Source organism: Panthera onca, chromosome B1 (assembly GCF_046562875.1).
Source record: "Panthera onca isolate mPanOnc1 chromosome B1, mPanOnc1 haplotype 2, whole genome shotgun sequence".
NCBI lineage: Eukaryota > Metazoa > Chordata > Mammalia > Carnivora > Felidae > Panthera > Panthera onca.
The window spans coordinates 48,764,135-48,786,563 of record NC_138342.1 but is presented as its reverse complement, the minus strand read 5'-3'; positions in this window follow the sequence as shown (position 1 = coordinate 48,786,563).

Sequence of the window (22,429 nt, the reverse complement as noted above, 5' to 3'; positions counted from 1 at the left end):
AAATGTATAATATCTTCCTTTAGAATAGCATAAAGTACTTTCTAGGTGACCGTGCCTCACTGTAATATCACTAGATAGTTGGAATTAGTGACAGTTTAAATTTAGCTATTAATAACTTTTTTAAAGCTATTATGTTTCCCTTATCAGCTTTGCTGCTGTGCTAATAATATTATGGAATCTATCATATGCCATTATATTGTGCAAATATAAACAGCACCTAACCATAGTGATCCTATGAATACTGGATGTAGTTGTCTGGAGTTTGGCACAGTTTCTTTTATTTTTTTAAATGTTAAATATTAATGTGAAAATATTAAACAATACACTACTGTACAAGCAATGGGCCAAATAAGAAATCAAATGGCAGATCAAAATAGGTCTCAAAACAAAAGAAAAAGAAAACACAATATTCCAAAATATGGGATACTGCAAAAGAAGTTAATAGAGTGAAATTTATGTTATAAATGCTTATATTAAAAGAAATATAAGTAAACAACTTTATACCACAAGGAACTAAAAAAAGAAGACTTGGCTGAAATTTAGTAGAGGAAGGAAATAACAAAGAAAAATCAGAAATAGAGACCAGAATAAACAATAACATAATATTGAAAGTAAAGACTAGTTTCTCCAAAAAAATAAACAAACTTGGCAATGCTCTAACTACATTAACCAAGAAAAAAAAAGAAGACTCAAAACCAAAATGATAAATGGAAAAGAAAACAAAGAAATGCATAGTGTGATAACAGTGTGATAACAGATGAATAATTATATATTAACAAATCAGATGATTTAGGAAAAACTCATATAATTCCTATAATTTATAAGTTACCAAAATTGAATCATGAATCTTGAATAAAGAAATAGGAAATCTTCTTAGGCCAATAACAAAACTTTAAAAATGAATAAAAAATTTACCAACACAGAAAGTCCAAGACTACATGGTTTCATTGGTGAATTCTATCAAACATTAAAAAAAAAATCATTAACGACAGGTCTCCTGGGTGGCTCAATTAAGCGTCTGACTCTTGATTTTGACTTAGGTAATGATCTCACTGTTCATGAGATTCTCTCTCTCCCCTTCTCTCTTTGCCCCTCTTCCACCGGTGCTTTCTCTCTCTGTCTCTCTCTCTCTCTCTCTCTCTCTCTCAAAATAAGTAAATAAACTTAAAAAAGTTTAAAAATAATTAACAACATCTTTATCAAAATATTACAAATAATGAAAAGGAAGGAATAGCACATTCAAAATCGTTCTATGAGCCAGCATTACAGTGGTACCAAAGGAGGATAAAAACAACACAAGAACAAAAAAGTTGAGTTTGTCCAATGCAAGTATTGCTACTCTTTCTTTTGACATCCGTTTGTATGATAAAGATTTCTCCAACCCATCACTTTCAATCTGCACATGTCTTTAGGTCTAAAATGAGTCTCTTGTAAGGCAGTGTATAGATGGGTCTTGTTTTTTGTATCCATTCTGTCATCTAATGTCTTTGGAGTATTTAGTCCATTTATATTCAAAGTAATTGTTGATAGATATGCATTTATTGCCATTTTATAACTTTTTTTCTCATTGTTTCTGGAGACTTTCCCTGGTCCTTTCTTTCTTGTGTCACTTTAGTCTTTCCTTTGCACTGAGTCCCCTTTAATATTTCTTACTCCTTTAGCTTTTGTTTGTCTGGGAAACTCTATCTCTCCTTCTGTTCTGAATGACAGCCTTGCTGGATAGAGTATTCTTGGCTGAAGACTCTTCCCATTCAGCACTTTGAATATATTATGTCACTTGCTTCTGGCTTGTCAAGCTTCTGTTGAAAAATCTCCAGTTAGACTTATGGGTTTTCTCTTGTAAGTTAAGGACTTCTTTTGTTTGCTGCTTTTAAGATTTTTCTTTATCAATATATTTTGCAAATTTAATTACAATATGACTTGGTAACAAGACATTTGTTGAAATTGGTAAAAGCTTGGCCTGATTTTGTTGATTTTGATGAGAGTTCTCTGGGTCTCCTGGATCTGGATATTTGTTTCTTTTACCAGATTAGGGAAGTTTTATGCTATTATTTCTTGAAATAAATTTTCTGCCCCTTTTTTCTGTCTTCTCTGGGACTCCTATAATACAAATATTATTATATTTGAGGGAGTCACTGAGTTCCCTAAGTGTCTTCTTGTATTGTGTAATTTGTATTTCTCTCTTTTGTTCAGCTTCTTTATTTTCCACTACTGTCTTCTAGGTCACTAATACATTCCTCAGCTTCTTCCAGCCTTGTGCTCATTGCACCAAAACCATTTCTAATTTTGTTTATTGCATTCTTCATTTATGATGGATTCTTTTTTTTAAATTCTCTTATCTCTGTTGTAACATTCCCACTGATACCTTCTATTTTTTTCTCAACCCCAGTGATGATCTTTATGATTGTTGTTTTAAATTCTCCGTCATGCTTGTTACATATATCTATTTCACTTAGATCTCTGGCCATGGCCATATCTTGTTCTTTTTAATTTTTTTAATGTTTATTTATTATTGAGAAACAGACAGAGAGCATGAGCATGGGAGGGGCAGGGACAGGGGGACACACAGAATCTGAAGCAGACTCCAGTCTCCAAGCTGTTGGCACAGAGCCCAATGTGGGGCTCGAACTCAAACCGCGAGATCATGACCTGAGCTGAAGTCAGATGCTGAACTGACTGAGCTACCCAGGTGCCACAATCTTGTTCTTTAATTTGGGATAAATTCCTCTGACTTAAAATTTGTCTAAGTCTCTGCATTCTCTGTGTTGGAAAAGCCAGTTATGTCTCCTGCTCCTGAAGGTAATGAACTTATGAAGAAGAGGTTATATAGTGCAATCTCTTTTAAAAGTTTTTTAAGCTTTCTTTCAGTGCTTCTTTCCATCAACCATTCATTTACTCTAATAATGGCATCTATAAATGTGCTGACAATCTTTGCCATTCCAGGTTATGTTTTAACAAAACTTATATTTTTTCAACATGATTTACTATTCAAAAAAGGGAGTTTAAATAGTCATTGGTAGATCAAAAAGACACCTTTATTTATAAGGACTTACCTTCTTTAACAATTTGCATGTATTCAGGGCTATCACTGTGAAGTAAGATATTGAAGTATTTTCAACCAAATTACCTCATGCATTGTTATACACTTTAATACTTTAGTATAGCAAATATTTAGTGTGTCTGTCTTGCATTATCACAGATAAAAACATGGATTGTATAAATGCAACTTTTTCCTATGGCATCTACCATCTATTTATCATCTATCAATATAATGATATCAAATTTTAGATATCTGCTGGTTACCAAAAGTTAATAGATTAATTACAAAAAGAAGCTACAACAATTAATCAGAAAAGATAACATTGATGATTTGCTGTTTCCTGATTTGTGAATGGCATTGTATTAAGTTCTATTAAGAAGAATATTAATGGTAATTGAAATACATACATAAGCAGGAAATACAGAGAACACATGTTAAAGTGTAGAACACAAAATTTGCCAAATGCCTGCAGAAGAAATTATGTACTTTAGCTCTGAAAGAGAAACTGAGTTCACTGAGATAACTATATGTTCCAAAGTCTAGTAACTATTAAAATGAGTGTACTAACCAGAGATTTTTAAATAGCTGTTTTAAAGTTTGGATAATTGAGGTAGTGGTGGAGTAGATTCCAGTCTAGAGAAAGATTTACACAAAGTTCAAGAACGATATTCAAAATATATCAATAGTAAAACAATCACACTGGCTGGTCTTGAATAGAAATTCTGCACAGATAGTAATGAGCAATAAGTATAATAGATTAGGGAGGGTAATATGAAACTGATGACATGTTCTTGAAAAGTGATACCAAAGAGTTTCAAAATAATGGCAAGAACATGCCAAATTTTATAAAGAAAAATATACTTTGCAGTATATACATAGCTTACAAATCTGATATCCTGTTTTATACCTTTCAGTTAGACCATATTATAGTTCACATCCACTGAGCTAGGGTGGTCAAGCCTACAAAATGCTCTCAGAATGCCAAAACACTTTTTCCTTCCCTCGAATGGGCAGATGGGAATTCTAGGGTTGCCAATGCTTATCAGTAACTTTTGATAAGATCCTGAAGTGTAGGCTTGGCAATATTCCTCAGAGAAGTGATAAATGAACCAGGCATCAGTTCTTTAATGGGTTTTATTAATACAATTAAGGCTCATTGATTTGACTAATGATTTCCAATAATGTAATAATTTATATTTGTGTCTAATTTAAGGATCTCTATGGATTCTAGAGCAATGTTTGGCTCCATATCATATTGAGGGGATTTATTGGAATTAACATTTGGGTAGAGAAATATAGTAATATGACCTGAATCTCACTGAAGTAAAACTTACTTTAGAAAACGAAATGCCACTTTTTTTTTTAACTCACAGGCAATATTCCTTTTTTTAAAAAAAAATTTATTGATTCATTTCAACAGAGAGAGAGAGACAGAGAAAGAGAAAGAGAGAGAGAACACATGATAAGGGGAGGGGCAGAGAGAGAAAGGGAGAGAGAATCTGAAGCAAGTTCCACACCCAGCATGAAGCCCAACATGGGGCTGGGTCCCATGACCTGAGCCAAAATCAAGAGTCTTACACTCAACCAACTGAGATACCCAGATCCCTCTCACAGGCAATATTCTTTGTTCAATGTAGGAGTCCCTCAGTCTTAATTCCTGGTATATTTCCTTTTCATTTTGCAATCTCTTCTCCTGGGATAATCTCATACATGTCCACTATTCCAATCACTGCTTATATGCACACTAACTGTATATTTTATATCCAGCCAAAGCATCTCTCATGAGTTTTGGATCCATGGACTTGGCATGCATACAGATCATTCAAAGGCACCTGGAACTCAACAGGTCTCAGAATCAGTCCATGATCTTTTCCACACTTTCATTGTTTCAAGTCTAACTAAATGGCAACAGAATTTGAAAGAGAGAGAGAGACAGAGAGAAAAAAGAAAAGAAAAAACGTAGAAGCTTGTATTAATCTTCACATCTGTAATTATTATTACAAAGTATTCCTTAATATATTTCAGACTTTTTGTTTAGGGTAATTTCTTTTTTATTTCTATGTATATCCTTTAGAATTTTCTTTTCTCAGTTTTTTTCTAGTTTTAAAATGTTTAGTTTGTTTAACACATTATTTGTCATAACTTTTGGAAGTATTTTGGCTTCATGTAATATCTAAGGTTGACCATTTTCTCTCACTGCATTGATGTTATTTCACTATACAGTTGACCCTTTAATATGAGTTTGAACTTCACAGGTTCACTTATACTTGAATTTTTATAAACACAGCACAGTACTGTACATGTGTTTTCTCATTATTTTCTTAATATTTTTTTCTCTAGCTTATCTTATTATAAAACACAGTATATAAAATATATTGCATACAAAATACATGTTAGTCAACTGTTTATGTTAGTGTTAAGTCTTCTAGTCAAAATTAGGCTATTAGTAATTAAGTTTTGGGAAAGTCAAAACTTATACATGGATTAGCACTCCTAACCCCTGCATTGTTTAAGCATCAACTGTATTCTGGCTTCCATTATTTCTAATGTAAGCTTATTTCTTGACTCTTTCAGGATTTTCTTTCTAACTTAGCTGTTCTATATTTTAATTTGTTGTGCATAGGTGTATATTACTCTTGTTATTTTTTAGGTGATTCAGCAGCCTTTTCAAATATGTAGAGACTTGTATTTAACCAATGAAGAAAAATTCTCATCCATTTTCTTGTTGAATATTGTATTCATTTTCTTTCACATCTCCTTCAGAAACCCCAATTGGGTGTGCTTTATATATTCTGTCTCTTCTCATAAGGTGTCTACTCAGTGTTTTCATATCTTTATGAAATAAAATTTTTTCATTTTTTCATTTGATAATTTCTTTACATTAATTTTCAGGATACAGATTTCCTATAGTTTCTCTTAGTCCATTGATAAAAACAATGTTATATGTATATTATTAATTTCCAGGATTTTTACATATATTTACATTTTATTCACCTATGTCTGCCAATTTTTAATCTTCATCCTTTTACTCATAATTTCAATTTCTTATTTCTTTAAAATCTATTTTAACATTATTCTTGATAATTCCAATATTTGAAATCTTTGTGTATCTCAGCCTTGGCTTTTTTCTTCTTTCACTCATGGTAGCCTATGATTTGTTTGGTGGTTGTTCTCCTTTGATTTTGCCACTGTGATCTTATTATTTTCAAGCTTTAGCTCTCAAAATTCCTGAAATTCTCACCATAGAAGGTGAGAACCTTCAAAATATATATATATATATATATATATACATATATATATACATATATATATATACATATATATATACATATATATATATGTATATATATTTGCTTTGTTTTAAAAATATGTGGGAGCACTACCAACTTTTAATTGTTTTAAACTAAATTCCCACCTTGAGGTAGCATGACCTCATATGTGGGATTCCCTAAGAAAACTTTCCCCCTTTTTAGTAAATTAATCCCACGTATCTTGTTTATATCTTCTTATCTGAATAAGAAACATAATAATTAATACATATCCTGGGTGATGTGTACTTTATTAAATACATTTGTTTTTAACTGTCACAGTCATGAGGATTTAGTCAGGCTCCAAGTGGTATATATGAAATAATTAATTGCATGCACTGGGTGACTAAGAATTTAAACAGCATCGTCAAGCCCCTTTTATAATTGAAAAAAATACAATGCCAAGTCCTATCTCCTGATGTTTATAGTTAATTTCAGTTAAATAATTTGGTGTGAAAGCAACAATTTCACCATAGGCAAACAAAAGCATAAAGATAAATAAAATTAAAGGCACAAAAAAATCTATTGCAAACCATTTGTAGAATGCTATTTGTTAAATTTAGCATGAAAGTGATTTTGTATGAAAAGGATTTTTTAGCAAAATTCCATTGTAGTCATTAGTTAGAGAAATTTCCTATAGTACTCAAACTCCTGTTTCAGAAACATTATGAAATGCTTTTCAGAGTGTTTTCTGGATTTGCTAATCTTATACACCCACAGTATCAAATTTAAGAATTCTTAGTGTAGATGCACAGGGCAGTTATTTTTTTTTGCATTCTAAGTCTGATTTCAATATTCTTATATACCAAGTGCTGTCAGTGTGCACCATTTTAGAAAATATTTTCTAAAGGCCACCTTGTATTTAACTGATCTAATGCAGTGGTTAATAACTAAACAACCTCTTTCTCTCTCTTCACAAGTAAAATATATAATCCTATATTTGCAAAAGGTTAGCATAGGATCAAATTAAATACATAATAGCAGATGACAAAGAAGTGTACATTCTTCTCTTTTAAACTGCTACAAATTTCTTTTTTTATGTTAAAAAGGCTCATTTTCATAGATTGCTATTTTCTTGTCTATTTTAAGCATAAGAAAAATTCTGCATAACTCACTAATAGAACTTTTTGTTAATAATATTTAGAGTATTTTGCTATTTAATGAAGTAATTCTACTTGACACAGAATGCAAAGAAAACTGAGATAATTTCAATGATAGAAACAAAATGGCCTAAAATCCAATATCTGAGAAGAATCATCTCTTTGAAGTGGATCATTCTAAACTTTTTCTAAGAAATATATATATGTGTATATATATATATATACATATATATATTATATAAAATATGTAATACATGTAAATATGTAATCAATACATATAAATACATAATACCTGTATCTCACAAAATCTATAACTCAGAATATATAATTTGTAAGTTGTTATTAAAATATACAGATACACATACATATACACTGGATATATATGTTCATGCAACTGTTTTCTTAATGTTTTGATAAGCTACAGCAAATACATAGTAAATATGATCCTTAAGTTTTTTTTAATGTTTTAAACTGCATAACTGATCATAGTATCTTCATACCTAGTTTAAATGAGTTCCACAGTTTACAGTCTCCTCATTCCTATAATTTAAATCTTCCAAAGGCACTACATTTTGGAAATAGAATTTTCATCTTCTCTTTATACTTTAAATTTGGGTGCTGTTAAATGCCCGACTCACATGCATAAGCCTTGAGAGACTAAAGAATATCAGAGTACTAGAAGTTCCAATAATAGCTACAGCTTTTATATGTTATATTTTATAGAAAAATACAACCACTATTAATATTTTGGAGGTAGATATTAATAACAGAACTGTGTGGATTTAGGATAGAAGTGGACCTGGTTAAAATCAGCACTGCAATTTTCAAGTTGTACCATCTCTGATAAGTTCATTAATATCTTAGATCTTCAGTGTTCCCTTCTTTGAAAATATATAACATTACCCATCCCTAAGCAATTTAAGTGCTTAGCATTATACTAGCATGTAATAAGTAGTAAGTCAATTGTTGCCATGTGCCTTTTGTTCAAATGAAGAAATGGGAGCATGGGGAGATAAAATCACATATCCAAACTTACTCAGTATTGGTAAAAACAGAAATAGACCTTGAATCCCAGTCTTTCACACTCAATACCATTTTCAAAAATCGTCCTTCTAATGTTGAGTATTCTCTTATGATATGGGATATGAAAGAGAAATGATAGATCTAATTGTGGTTCTCATTTCAAAATTATAGAATGAGAGGATAGTTGGATATTTTCCCGATGCCTTATACTAAGTCCAGTATAAGGGAAGTGGCTAGAATCTTCTGGTATCAGTGGTCCACCAAAATAAGACCGGATTAACAGAAATAGAAAAACAATAAAAAATGAAATCCTTCTCCTTTATGGCTGGTTCCAAACACACTGTCCTATAAAAAAATATTAACAAGGGTAGGAGAGTTTTCAAGGTCCCTCTACCCAATAACCAATCGATTCTGTACAATCTTATTTATGATAATATATATTTCTGTACAAATTCTAGATATGGAGTATTTTGCTATGCAATTTACTGTAACTAAATTAGTATAGATATTCAACATAAATTTAATATGAGCTAATTATATGTGAAATATAGAGAAAGAATTCTAATGCTCTGGTTAAATGAATTAATGTAGTCTTTACTTAATTTGACCATGGACCGCCTCTTTAAATGGGTGTTAACTAGTCTTATCACTTTACAAGCAGAAATAACTTTAAAAGTAAAAATATGGACCTAAGAAAACTCATATTTGTGTTAAGACTATCAATACTGAAGTTAAAAGTAGAATAAACTCCAAATAATCTTCCAAAGTCATCTATCAGCATATCTGAGATATAAAAATCCATCTAATCCATCTAAATAGGTACATATACCCCTCAGAAAAATATCCGTTACCTTAAATGCTTATGTTGGATGAAATCTAAATCTCAGTTGTTTTGTTTTTACTGAAAAATCATAATATCATGCAAATGATTTGGGACCTCCCTATAACTTTATATCCATTCTTTATTAAATGTAGAAATAGCAAACAGTTTAGGGAGAGAGATTGAAAGCTCAAAATGGCAAAGTGAGATAATGTGTAGTAACACAATAGATGGTCATTAGCCAGGGTCTGGTTCTCAACGTTTCCAGGTTTGACACTTGATTTGAATCTGATCTAAGGAGACTGAATTATGCTCATTTACTAGATAAAGATTCTAAAGCAAATTTCTATTCATTGCTTAGCTGTAGGAGGTATAACTTTACCCAGAAATTCATGGTTTCCCAACCCATAACACCTTATGTTATCTAGACCACAGGGAAACAAATTCATAACCCGAATCTGCCAATTGTGTTTGAACATAGTATGCAAGTAAAGGGAGATAGATGGCTGTGAACAGGTTGTTCTAAATGGTGTTGACTTAGGGATGGGTCAGTCAGTTTCAAATTTACCTGGGGAGATTACAAATCTACCTCATTCTTTTCCTAATTCTAACACTTGATAGAAATTCAGAATAATAAAGCATGTACAGTTTTTACAAAAACAAATACACCCTAATCAGCATGTGTGTTTGAAAAAATTCCTTAGGTAGTCTTGATATGCAGTTTGAGAACTAACAGTTTTGAAAGAGATTTCTTCCAGGCCATGGGAAAGCCACTATCCATACTGTGCTGCAGAACATTCTCTTCCAGAACAGTCATATTCATGTCTGGCAGATAGTCAGGTCCTAAACTTACTGGGCAACATAAGATTAACCTGATAAACCTATTTCACTTATCTAGACACTATGTTAGTTTCTTTTTATTGATTATCCCTTATCTTACATTTTATAGATAAGGGATTTGGGATGAAATATGGTAAATAACTTGTTCACTGTTACAGAGGTAAGAAGTACCATAACTAGGATTCAGACACTTATCTACTTAAAATTCAAATCCTTACAACTCACTCACCCTCACTAGGGAAAGTATTTATAAAACAAGGTATCTGTTATTTCACAGAGTACTGTTCTGCACCTGACAAATACATGCTAAGTATATAACTATATATAGACATCATAACGTAGTGTATTTTTATACAACAGTATAGTTAATCATATTTTGGTCATATTTTAACTCTGATGATAAACTTTGGTTGGATTCCAATGATTCCTAAATTTTCATCACATTAAAAGCAGTTTGGGATGGATTATTCTTTTAGCAGAAGTGAAAACATACATAACAAGGGTTAAACATCAGTAAAATGACAGTAATACATTAACAACTAGACATAATAGAATTGGGGTGGTCTAGAAGAAATCACTGGACACTTCAGAGTACATTTTTGGCCTTAATCTTACAAATACCAAAGTTGTCCTAAGTGAAGAACATTCCTGATCTAATTGTCACTTTCTGATAGAAGAGAAACAGCAACGTAGAATTGAGTTCTTTTTCAGCATTCTGAACAACTTAAAAGATGATCTTGACAGGTATTTTTTACCCTGAATTAACTATACACGTTGTTAATCTCCCAAAGGCAGCTCTTATTTACACTGTTCAATTCTCTGTCTTGCAAAATTATAGATATATTAATGTCATTGGAGAATAAGCTGGAAGCAAATGGGTTTTCTGAGAACCAGAAGAAGGAAGACTTATTCCACTTTCATATAAAATAAACTTTTGATCTCTAGCAAGAATAGACAATTTAAAAACATCTGTACTTTCAATGGGTTTTGTGAACTTATATTAAAAAGGCTGCATTATGACTTGTAATAAAATCTAGTGTTAGAAGTACCCCGACAGTATCGAAATTCTCGTTGGAGGGAATACTGAAGTTCATGAAAAGGCAAAGTATAGAACATTTTCTCTTAAGGGCTTCAGTCTCCATTGTCTCTGACACCCTTGCCATGACCGGATACATTCTTTCTTATGGCATTTGAAAGCAGCACAATATCAATTTCACATAATTTAAATGAGGACCGTGTTCTATTGCATTTGTGCTTATGCTGTAAAATCAAGATTCATGAGGGCTCAAGGAGAATCAGGCTATGAATGTGTTATAAGTGAGATTGCTAAAGACCGTAAAAATAAGAAAGTCATGGTATGACAAATTGTGATTCCTATTACAAACACAAACTTGAAAAATATATGCTGTTTTGTAAAAGATTATAATAAAAATAAAAAATTATACCCTCTTAATGAATTTTTTTGGCATTTGAAAATAAAACATTTCAAAATCCCTAGAAACGATTGCTAAGTATCAGAATGCTTGTAATGATTTATAATTAAGATATGTGTCATCTTCACAATGGAACTTGTATGGGCTTTACTGACATTCCTGTGTAATTGATCTATGCTAAAATAGATCTTTTTCAGATAGATGATAGTTGCCTCAAGATACAGGTTTCGGAATTCATACAGATATAAAATAAAGGTTTCAGACCTTAAATACACTTCCAATAATTATGATGTGTACATATGACACGTGCTGAAAAAGTCAACATATTTAAGCAAAATATTAAACATTATAATTACATTTCCCACTAAAATATTTCTAACCAATGTACTTTGACACATTCATAATCGATTTCTATTAAAAATGCTTATTGGTAGCACATGCTTGACACAGAGTACATGCTTGCCTCAGTAGTACCTAGTTTACTAATAGTCTGAATTTGTGACTGCCCCATTATGAAACTGTGTGGATGCTAACTAAAAATAACTGGATGGTCCTGGTTGGTCAAAATGGTTTAAATATTAAACAATCACGTGTGGTATTTCACTCTACACTTTCTGCCCTTTTTTCCAATACCTTTCTTATAGATGATTGCTATAAGTAAGCCTCTCACCCATAATCATAATTACTCTCTTCTACTCCAATTCCTTCAATCTCATCACCTGATAAATTCTCCTCCATCAAGATGATCTAACACCACTTTCTTTTTAAAAAAAATTTTTTTATGATTATTTTTGAGAGAGAGAGAGAGAGAGAGAGAGCGAGCGCGCACAAGCGGGGGAGGGGCCAAGAGAGAGGGAAACACAGAACCCTAAGCAGGCTCCAGGCTCCAAGCTGTCAGCACAAAGCCTGACATGGGGCTCAAACACAGGAACCTTGAGATCACGACCAGAGCCAAAGTCAGATGCTTAACCGACTGAGCCACCCAGGCCTCCCTTTTGTTTTCATTTGTCTTCGAACCCACTTCTTTTGAACTCAGGGATTTCATAATCATTATTTCTTCTGTCTAGACTCCTTCTCCAGTCTTCCTCTGCTCTTTTTAATGCTTTGTCAGTTGGTGTTTGGTTAAATGTTACTTCCTCAAAGCAGCTTCCCCTGAGATCTCATTCTGATCACATTCTGAATCAAGTTTCTACTGCTATTTTTTCCTTCATATCACTTACACCATTTATAATTGTGTATCTATTTAACTATTTGATTGGAATTTGTTTATTTTTCTAAAAAGCAAAATCGAATGAAACAGAAAAAGTCCATGTGGATAAGTGCCATGGTTTTTGGCTTTACCACCGTACTGAATACTCAGTCCAGGGAAAGTATTTTGAATGAAAGAATGAAATATTGTTGGTGTGAACATTTCTTTGATGGGCAAAACAATGATCTGTGAAATACCTAGAAAAATTGCTTTAGGGATTGTATTCCAACATGATCTATAATGAGGATGACTTTAGTAGAGATTTAGATTTTAGACAATTATTTAAATCCCAGTTATGGTACTTGCTAGCTATTTATGTAACCAAATTATTGAATATATTTTATTCTATCTCCCTCACTATAAATGGGGAAGAGCTAATATAGTACCTGAAATGTAATATGTACTCAATAATCAGCATTTATTAATATTGTAGAATATTACAATATTTCACTATTGAATAATACAATATTGTAATATTACAATAGAACTATAGAATTAGATCTCTCTTTTCCTATATTGCATATTAACATGTGAAACTCAAATTATTTTCAATTCTAAAACTGATCACAACTACTTCAAGCAAGTCATTTGGTGATTTTTTTTTTAATTTTACGTGTAATTTCTATTCCAGAATTGTGAAATCACAATTCATAGGTTATCATTTTGAGGATTTGTGCATCCCTTTAGCAAAAAAAAAAAAAATGTAATTAAAACGGTAAGATTTCTTCAATTTTTAGCACTATGTAATATAAATGTCTCGGCAACCCAAAGTCATTAAAAGGTACATAGGATGCCACTTCATCTATTTTCTTCCCTCTGAAAAGAGTTGACAAATTGAATGTTTCTGGAGACTGAGATCTGTCAGCACCACACTGTGCTTTCCTTCTTTCGTTCTCTTATCAAACAATAACAATGATTAAAAGTGATGAATAGCAGATGCATTTGAATCTATAATTGAATTTCTTGAAGCAAAATGACATGTTCTCTCCTTTTAAATTGACTTGTAGGATCCCGATGTTCAGCAAGAGCAAACATTCATACTAGAACGACTTATCTTTGGTCCCAGGTTGACTCCTCCAAACACTCTTGTTGCAGCTGGCAACCTTTCAATCGGAGACTCAAGCCAAATTATGAGAGCCGAAACTTGTGTCATATTGAAATGCAAGATATGTACTGGCCTTGGAGTACATATTATACATTTGCTTTTCAGAGGATTATGCTTTTTCCTACATTGATAGGACCAGATGTTGCTGTTAATACATCTGGGAAACACATTTTTCTTTGTTTTGTGTCAGATAAGAGGATGCTGTCAACTCTGGCAAAGTGTTGACTGATAGTTCTTAAGCTGCTGAAGGCACGAGGAAGGTAGGTGCTGGCTGATCACAGAATGGAACTTCAGTGTTCTGGCTATTGGAACTTTGACCAAGCATTCACATTATTAAGGGAATCTACAATCCTCAGCAATTCTTAGTTGTGTACTGGTAATGAGTCTTTTATCTGACATTGCTAGTGTATTGCCTGGAGTAGATTTTGCACATGTCAGTCATTTGAATCGATGACTAATTGTGATGCAACCATTGACCATTCATCTGTTTCCCATCTAGACACCGAGACTAAATGTACTGTTTGTCTCTGTGAGACAATAAGTTACACTGGGAAAATGTGTATACATACACACCTATATATTGACAATCACAATACCAGAGTCTTAGTTCTACTTTTGTGAGACTGTGCCGGGTGGCCTTATTTCTCAAAGTTCCCTGAATTATAAAAGAAGGAAGCTGACAAACTAATCTCTGAATCCGTTTGATTTCTAAGAGTCTATGATCTTCCCTGCCTTTAACATTAAAACACAATTGTTTGCTTATGTCCCACATGTCTTGAACAGAAAACAGTGTATTTAAATGCCTCCCATCTTATTAAGGAGGGCACTTGTGATGAACACTGAGTGGCTGTATGTAAGTGATGAATCACTGAATTCTACACCTGAAACTAATAATACACTGTACGTTAACTGGAATTTAAACAAAAACTTGAAACTATAAAAATAAATAAGTAAATAAATACCTCCCATTTGCTGCCCATCACTCTTTGATCCTTCTATTTTGACTATTTATTTATTTATTTAGTTAGTTAGTTATTAAAATGTTTATTTTTGAGAGTAAGCAGGGAGGGGGAGGGAAGGGGGGAGACCAAGAATTTAAAGCTGGCTCTGCACTGTAAGCACAGAGTCTGATGCGGGGGCTCTAACACACAAACTGTAAGATCATGACCTGAGCTGAAGTCAGATCCTTAACTAACTGAGCCACTGAGGTGCCCCTCCATTTTGACAGTTTAAAATGAAATGTGTTTTCCATTCCACAAAACTTTGGTATTCATTTTCTTATTTTCCTACAGCAAAGTCTAAAGCATGTATAGAAAATATTAGTGTAATGATATTATTATAATTATTAATATTATTTTATCATTATTCTTATGAAAGTTAATGAAATGAAAATGTAAGTAAACTGCCTAAAATTTCTCAGTTAATAGCAGGAATTAGAACATAGTGTTAAATTCAGGTCATTTGTTTTAAACCTTCAAAGCATATTAGTTTACTCTTTCTCTAAACCTGGAACTAAATGAGATAATAACTTGAAATGCATTATTCTGTGCAACCCGTTCTTCTCAAAAATTGAAATCTCGGGGCGCCTGGGTGGCGCAGTCGGTTAAGCGTCCGACTTCAGCCAGGTCACGATCTCGCGGTCCGTGAGTTCGAGCCCCGCGTCGGGCTCTGGGCTGATGGCTCGGAGCCTGGAGCCTGTTTCCGATTCTGTGTCTCCCTCTCTCTCTCTGCCCCTCCCCCGTTCATGCTCTGTCTCTCTCTGTCCCAAAAATAAATAAAAAACGTTGAAAAAAAAATTAAAAAAAAAAAATTGAAATCTAAGGCTGTCCATGCTACTGTTGATATAGGTAAAACACACACAAAATCTAGACACACTGGGAAAAAAAAGATGGAGACAGCGTTTGAATGCAAACTTCAAAATAAATATGAAAGATAATTATAAGCTACCTATACTGAATACATATATCTATATTACAGCATTATTAGTCATATGAAGTTTTCTCCCCTTCTGTTAAATGGTGGAATCTTCAAGTAAGATTCAAAGTTCAGAAATTATAAGAAGTGTAAATAGTAGTTAAAGAGAAGCAAATTAGGTACAGCAGCCTTGTGCTCCCAGGCTCGGTGTTCACTGCTCTGGGTAAATTAAAGCCACTCTAGGTCTATAAAATAAGGATTAGACTAGAGAAACATCAATGCTTCTTAATTCCAAAGTTTTCTGATAAGATTTTTTTTTTAAAGCTCAGTAAACTCCTCAACGAATATATCAGGAAGGCTTCTAGAATTAGCCACTAACAGTTCAAGCCCTGATTCCTGAATGCCTCCACTACTAATTACTGGGCCATACTGAGCTCTTCAAGCCTCAGTTTCCTCAGCTATGAAACTGGGATGACATTAATACTGTCTCCCAGAGAGTTTTTATGGTGACTAAATGAGAGAGTAACATGTAATGCCTCCAGAAAAGGGCCTACAATAAAATACCTAACATTCATTAAGTGCTTACTAAAGATAATAATCTTTCAGAGAATTAGGTATTATTTTTACTAGAGGAAGAGTGTAATTTAATAGATATAATCACAGTAGATATAAAAAAATATAGGATGAGCACCTTATATCATGCTATTCCTTATTCTTGGAACAATCTTTGAGCCAAACTTCTCTAGATTCTTCTTTTTCTTCACTGTACTTTCTATAAAATGTCTCTAAACTTTGCACATTTTTCTGTGGTTTTGATATGAAAGATAATTTCTTCCTCTGCCAGTTTTGCTCTGCATGTTCCAAAATTTACTTACTCTTCTTTTGGTACATTTGTTACTTTTGTGTTGGACTTTATCTTTAAAATTTCCCCTTTTAAAACAGAATTCAGTGGTTGAAATGTCATGATCACTTTTAATTTTTATTTCTAATCTACTTTCTACATTAAGCTTCTTCATCCTTCCTGACATTTTCTTCGTCATTGGTTTCTAGGACATTGGATTTCCTTTGTTTTCTTATTTGTCAGATATTCCTTTGTAACCTTACACACTTGTTCTACTTCCTTATTCCCAGATTTTGAAAGCAGGGTTCCCTTCATTTACAAGCTCTAGCTAAAGCCAAAATTGCCTACCTTAAGCTCTTTACCTGAACTAAAGACCTCTATTTCTAAAAGCCAGTTACAGATTTCTTTGTAGATCTCATAAATGCCATTCAAGCATTTCAAGTTCAATTATCCAAGTAGGATTCACTGTATTTTCCAACCCATCTTCTAACTCAAATATTATCCTAGCCCCTAATTTTCAATATTATTTAATGGCATTTTATTCTATCTTACCATTTAGCTTGTATGTTCTTAAAAACCACAATATTTATACCTGACTTAAAGTATATAGCTCCTTCTATTTGGTTATTCAATAAATGATAATGAAACAATGGTTTTATTTATTATCATCCGCTTATTGTAAAAAATATGTAGAATATTTTCTAAAGGGACCTGCCAAGTACATGTAATAGAGTAAGATTAATTTTAAAAATAAGAAAAATGAATCAAACTGTCATGCTGGTTTAAATCATATGCCTAAGGTACTAATCTCATTATAACCTATTTTTTTTTTACATAAATGTCATTATAACCAAATGCTTGGTGTAATAGCTGCAAAACTATAATTGGGGGCCCGCTAGTTTCAACAAGTTATACAAAATTATCAATAAGTGAAAACTGCCAATAGTTACATTTTAGATAATAGGTGGGTTCTAACCTGTGTATTATGATTTACAAATTTATATATATTTATTTTATTTATATATATTTATATATATATTTATATATATATTATTTTTGAGAGAGAGCGCACGCATTTATATATATTTATATATATATTTATTTATATATATTTATTCATTTATATATATTTATTTCAAATATATATTTATATATATTTATTTATATATATTTATATATATTTATATATATTTATTTCAAAGAACTTTTATTCATATACCTTTATTTCAAAGAACTTTTATTCATAAGTGTAAAAATATTTTCCTTTTTCTTAGATTTATAGCTTTTCAGTTTTAACAGACTACTCATCATTTTTGAAAGGTATTTTAGATATTTTATTCATAAAAATATTCCTAAAAATAGTCAGTATTTTGTTAATTATTTTCAAAACACATTCAAGGTCTTGTTATTTAAAACCACTTTGTGAATGAGGTTATTAAATTTTTTATATTTTTAATTTGTGGAATTACATTTAAAAAGATAATAAATAACTTGGTTAATGGGACACCTGAGTGGCTCAGTTGGTTAAGCATCCAGGTCTTGATTTCAGCTCAGGTCATGATCTCATGATTGTGAGATCTCATCCTGGGTGTGGAGCCCGCTTAACATTCTCTCTCTCCCTCTCTTTCTGCTCTTCCCCCACTCATGCTCATTCACGCTCTCTCTCTCAAAAATAATAAAATAAAAGATAACTTAGTTAAACCCACACAATTAGTCAATAGCAGAATTTGGCCTTACTCTTTATCTTCAGACCTCCACTTCAGTGTTTCTGCTCTATGTATCAAATCATTTGGGGACATATTTTATCTTTGACCTTCTAATTTTTGGAGGAAACAAAAATTAAACTTATTGACTACCATATGAATTTTGTACCAGAATAATCTTACTGAATCTAAAATCTGATCAAGTTACTTTACTGCTTCACCCATCTTTGCCCTCAGATGATCCAACCTCGTTAACAGGGGGCTCCAGATGACTTCTATTTCCTTTCTCATGTAGCTCTAAGTGAGCATACTGTCACATACTAAATGTTTTCATTTACTTAATCTACATGCATTTCTAGCATCCAGATTTCTCCATATAATGTTTTCTTTGTCTCTACAGAGATGATTCTCCTACTCATTTACATGACTGGACTCTTCAGGTCTCATTTATATAAAATTTCTCATGGACATTCTTATTGACCACCACCTAACTTAAATCCAGGTAAGGAGGTTTTTCAATGGGTTTCCTTAAGACTATATTTCTTTATCATAGTACTTCTTCCTCATTGTTTTTAATTTCTCTACTCACATTATTGAATCTTTCCCTAGACCTTGTTTAATTGTATCCTTTAGTGTCTGACTGCACATAAAGTAACTGCTGAATTAGTGTTCTTTCGTTGAATGAATTACAGCTTTCCTAAACTACCCTGGTTTTATCTTATCCAAATTTATTTAATTATTGGTGAACTCATGGTTTTTAGCTTCTTCTCATACTTATGAATTGTCAGCTTTAAGGGTAGATGAACTATAAGCCAGAAATCTATATGTAAGTTAGGCACTAAGATCACATTTTGAACCAAAAAGATCACATTTTGAACCAAACACAATAGAATCTTAGTATTCATGGATTTAATATTGGCAGCTTATTTCTATAATGATATGCTGATCTACCAGAAGGTTAATGGAATATAGTAACACTTTGTTTAAAGAAAATTATAATATATAAATGGTATTAACTCCCTCTCCAGTCATTTCTGGAACAAACTGAGTGTAAATAAATAAAAGATAATAGATTTGCAATATTGATATTCAGAAAGATACCCAGAAAAATATTTGTACAAATATCAAAACTTATGATATGATATCAAAACTATCTTATGATAGTACTGTTGGTATTAGTTTTATCCCAGACCAATAAAGTTATAGAATGAAAAAAAAAACTAGTATATTGTATTCTGATCATTTGTGTATTACTTTTTCTATTTTAAGTCATTTTTGGATGGTTCTATAAATTATAAATTAGTAATTACTAATTTATAATAATTATTAATTATTAATTTTAAATTTTATATTAATTTAGTTGAGGTTTGTTTGTGTCCATGGTAAGTTTCCTAACTTCCTCCTGTCTCTTATCTGTCTGCTTGAAGAACATTTTGTTACAGTTCACTTTTTTTCAATAATACACTTCTCTCTCCGCTTTGACTGAGTTTGGAAGTTCAACCTTTTACTGCCCTCAGTTTTTGAGTTCCTTTCTCTTTTCTGCCAAGCCATTCATAATTAAATAAGAATTATGTCCCCTCTAATCAAATTCCAAATCCTACAGTAAAATTATATTGACTTAAATCAACAAGCGACTGAAGCAATTTTTCAACTCTTATATTATTTTAATTGCTTTTCTCTTTTATAGTGACTTTGTCCTTCAGTATCTGATTAGGAGTTCTCTAGACCAATAGGATAGTACAAAACAACTTCTACCTACATTTTCATACAAAGATTGGAATATTTCCTGAAGAGTTATAGAATCTGAATTGAGGAGGAAAAGAAAGAAAAATCATAGATTTCTAGATTAATTGCTTTTAGGACCAAATCATTATAATGATAAATAAAGCAATTTTCTTTTCTTTCTTTTTTTTTTTTTAATGTTTATTTATTTTTGAGAGAGAGACAGAAACAGAGAGCAAGTTGGGGAGGGGCAGAGCCAGAGGCAGACACAGAATCCAAAGCCAGCTCCAGGCTCTGAGCTGTCAGCACAGAGCCTGATGCAGGGCTTGAACCCGGAAATGTGAGATCATGACGTGAGCTGAAGTAGGATGGTTAACCAACTGACCCACCCAGATGCACCCTGCTTTTTTTTTTAAATTTGCTTTTCTAAATATATAATCTCTACTTATTATTGGGTAAAACTATTTTCAAATTTTAGATAATTTTACATTTGTTAAGTTATACTAGGTAAAATGTGAGTTATGCAAACTACGTATAATGGGTATATTTAAAGTTAAGTTATAATAATCAGAAAAACTTTTAAGGTAACATACTTGAAATATTTGCACATAATAAACTCATCTCCATTGCAGTCAAAGCTGAACTGCTTATATTATTTTGCAGTGTTTCTCTTCACTAGAAAAGCAAACATATAATGGCAAATGATACCTATGGTCATGTTGCACTATTGCTCAATATTTAAATAGCCCTTGTAATGATTTAATGAAAAACATACATCTATATTTACTTTTCATTTTGAAGTGCTATTATTTACATACTATAAATAACTTATGCTTCTATTAAGAATTGGCTGAATTTAAGTTTTTGAGTTATTTTTAAATTCTGCTGCTTGGATAATGTCAATGGAAAAAAATGTTATATAAATGATCACAACAGGATGAATGAGCTAGAATTAGTAGAATATAACTAGTAAGGATGAAAACTTGAGTCCAGTTTAAAGGAATAGTCTGGAAACAATACACATATTGATAAGTCCCATTATTCATCAAACATCAAAACATGTACAGTGTAGTAGACTGAAAATTCAACACGTGCAAGAGGTAAGAGATTTCAGAAGCATAGTGCCAAAAAACAAAGTCAAAGAGTTTGAATCAGTGACAGAGATTTCCTTCTTGATGTTTATCATCTTGTCATTTTTAATGAGCTATAATACAGCCACTAAGATTCTAGAGTACAAATCTTTCTTAGATTTGGACATATTTCCACGTGCTATGAAAATCTTTATAAGTACCACACAACTCAAATGTTCAAATCACTGGGAGGGCTCTTTCCATGCTTCTTTCAACTTGACATTTGACATTAGCAACCACTCCCTAATTATGCAAACACACTCTTGACTTCAGGGGCCCTACTCTTTTTTTTTTTTTTTTTTTTTTTGCATATTTTCACATAAGTTTGACTTCTTTTCCAAATTCTTCTTTCCTTTTTTATTTTTTTTAAATTTTGGTTCCAATGATATTGGTAACTTCTAGTTCTTGTCCATATTTTATCTTCTCATTTATTGAACATATATTTATTAAGCTCCCACTGTGTGCCAGAAATTGGTCAAGGCATATATAAATAATATATTTAATCTTTGTCATGGACTTGACATTCCAGTTGGGGGAGGCTGAGAATAAATACATAATAATTAACTTATACTAATTTAACATAATAGGTTGATTTATAGCCCTTCAAAAGTTATGTCCAAATCCTAATCCCTGTTACCAATAAATGTACATTATTTGGAAAAATAGTCTTTGCATATTTAATTAAGAATCATGAGATGAGGTCATGACGGATTGGGGGCAGAGGTGCTAATGCAATGATAGTAATGACAGTTGTCTTTATAAGAAAAGGAAAAGACAAAGAAATACTGAAGAAAGGCCATGTGAACACAGAAGCAGAGATTGAAGTTATGGAGTCCCAAGCTAAGGAATTCCAAAAGATCATTAGCAGCCATCAGAAGATAGGAGTAAGGAACGGATTCTCCCTTAGAGACTCCTGAGGGAAGCAATTCAGCCAACACCTTGATTTTGGACTTATGGCCTCCTGAACTGATAGAGTCAAGATGCTGAGAAGTACCATTGAATAAGAGAGAGAAGAAAGTTAGAGATTATGAATATATGTAAGAAAATGCAAACTTAAATGTGAATATATGACATTTGGCTAAAAACTTGAAAGATGAAAGGGACTGAGCAATGTAGAAATCTAGGGGAAGACATTTTCGAGTGCAGAGAACAAAAATGCAGAACACAGCTATATATTAACACAGTAATGGGGCATCTGGGT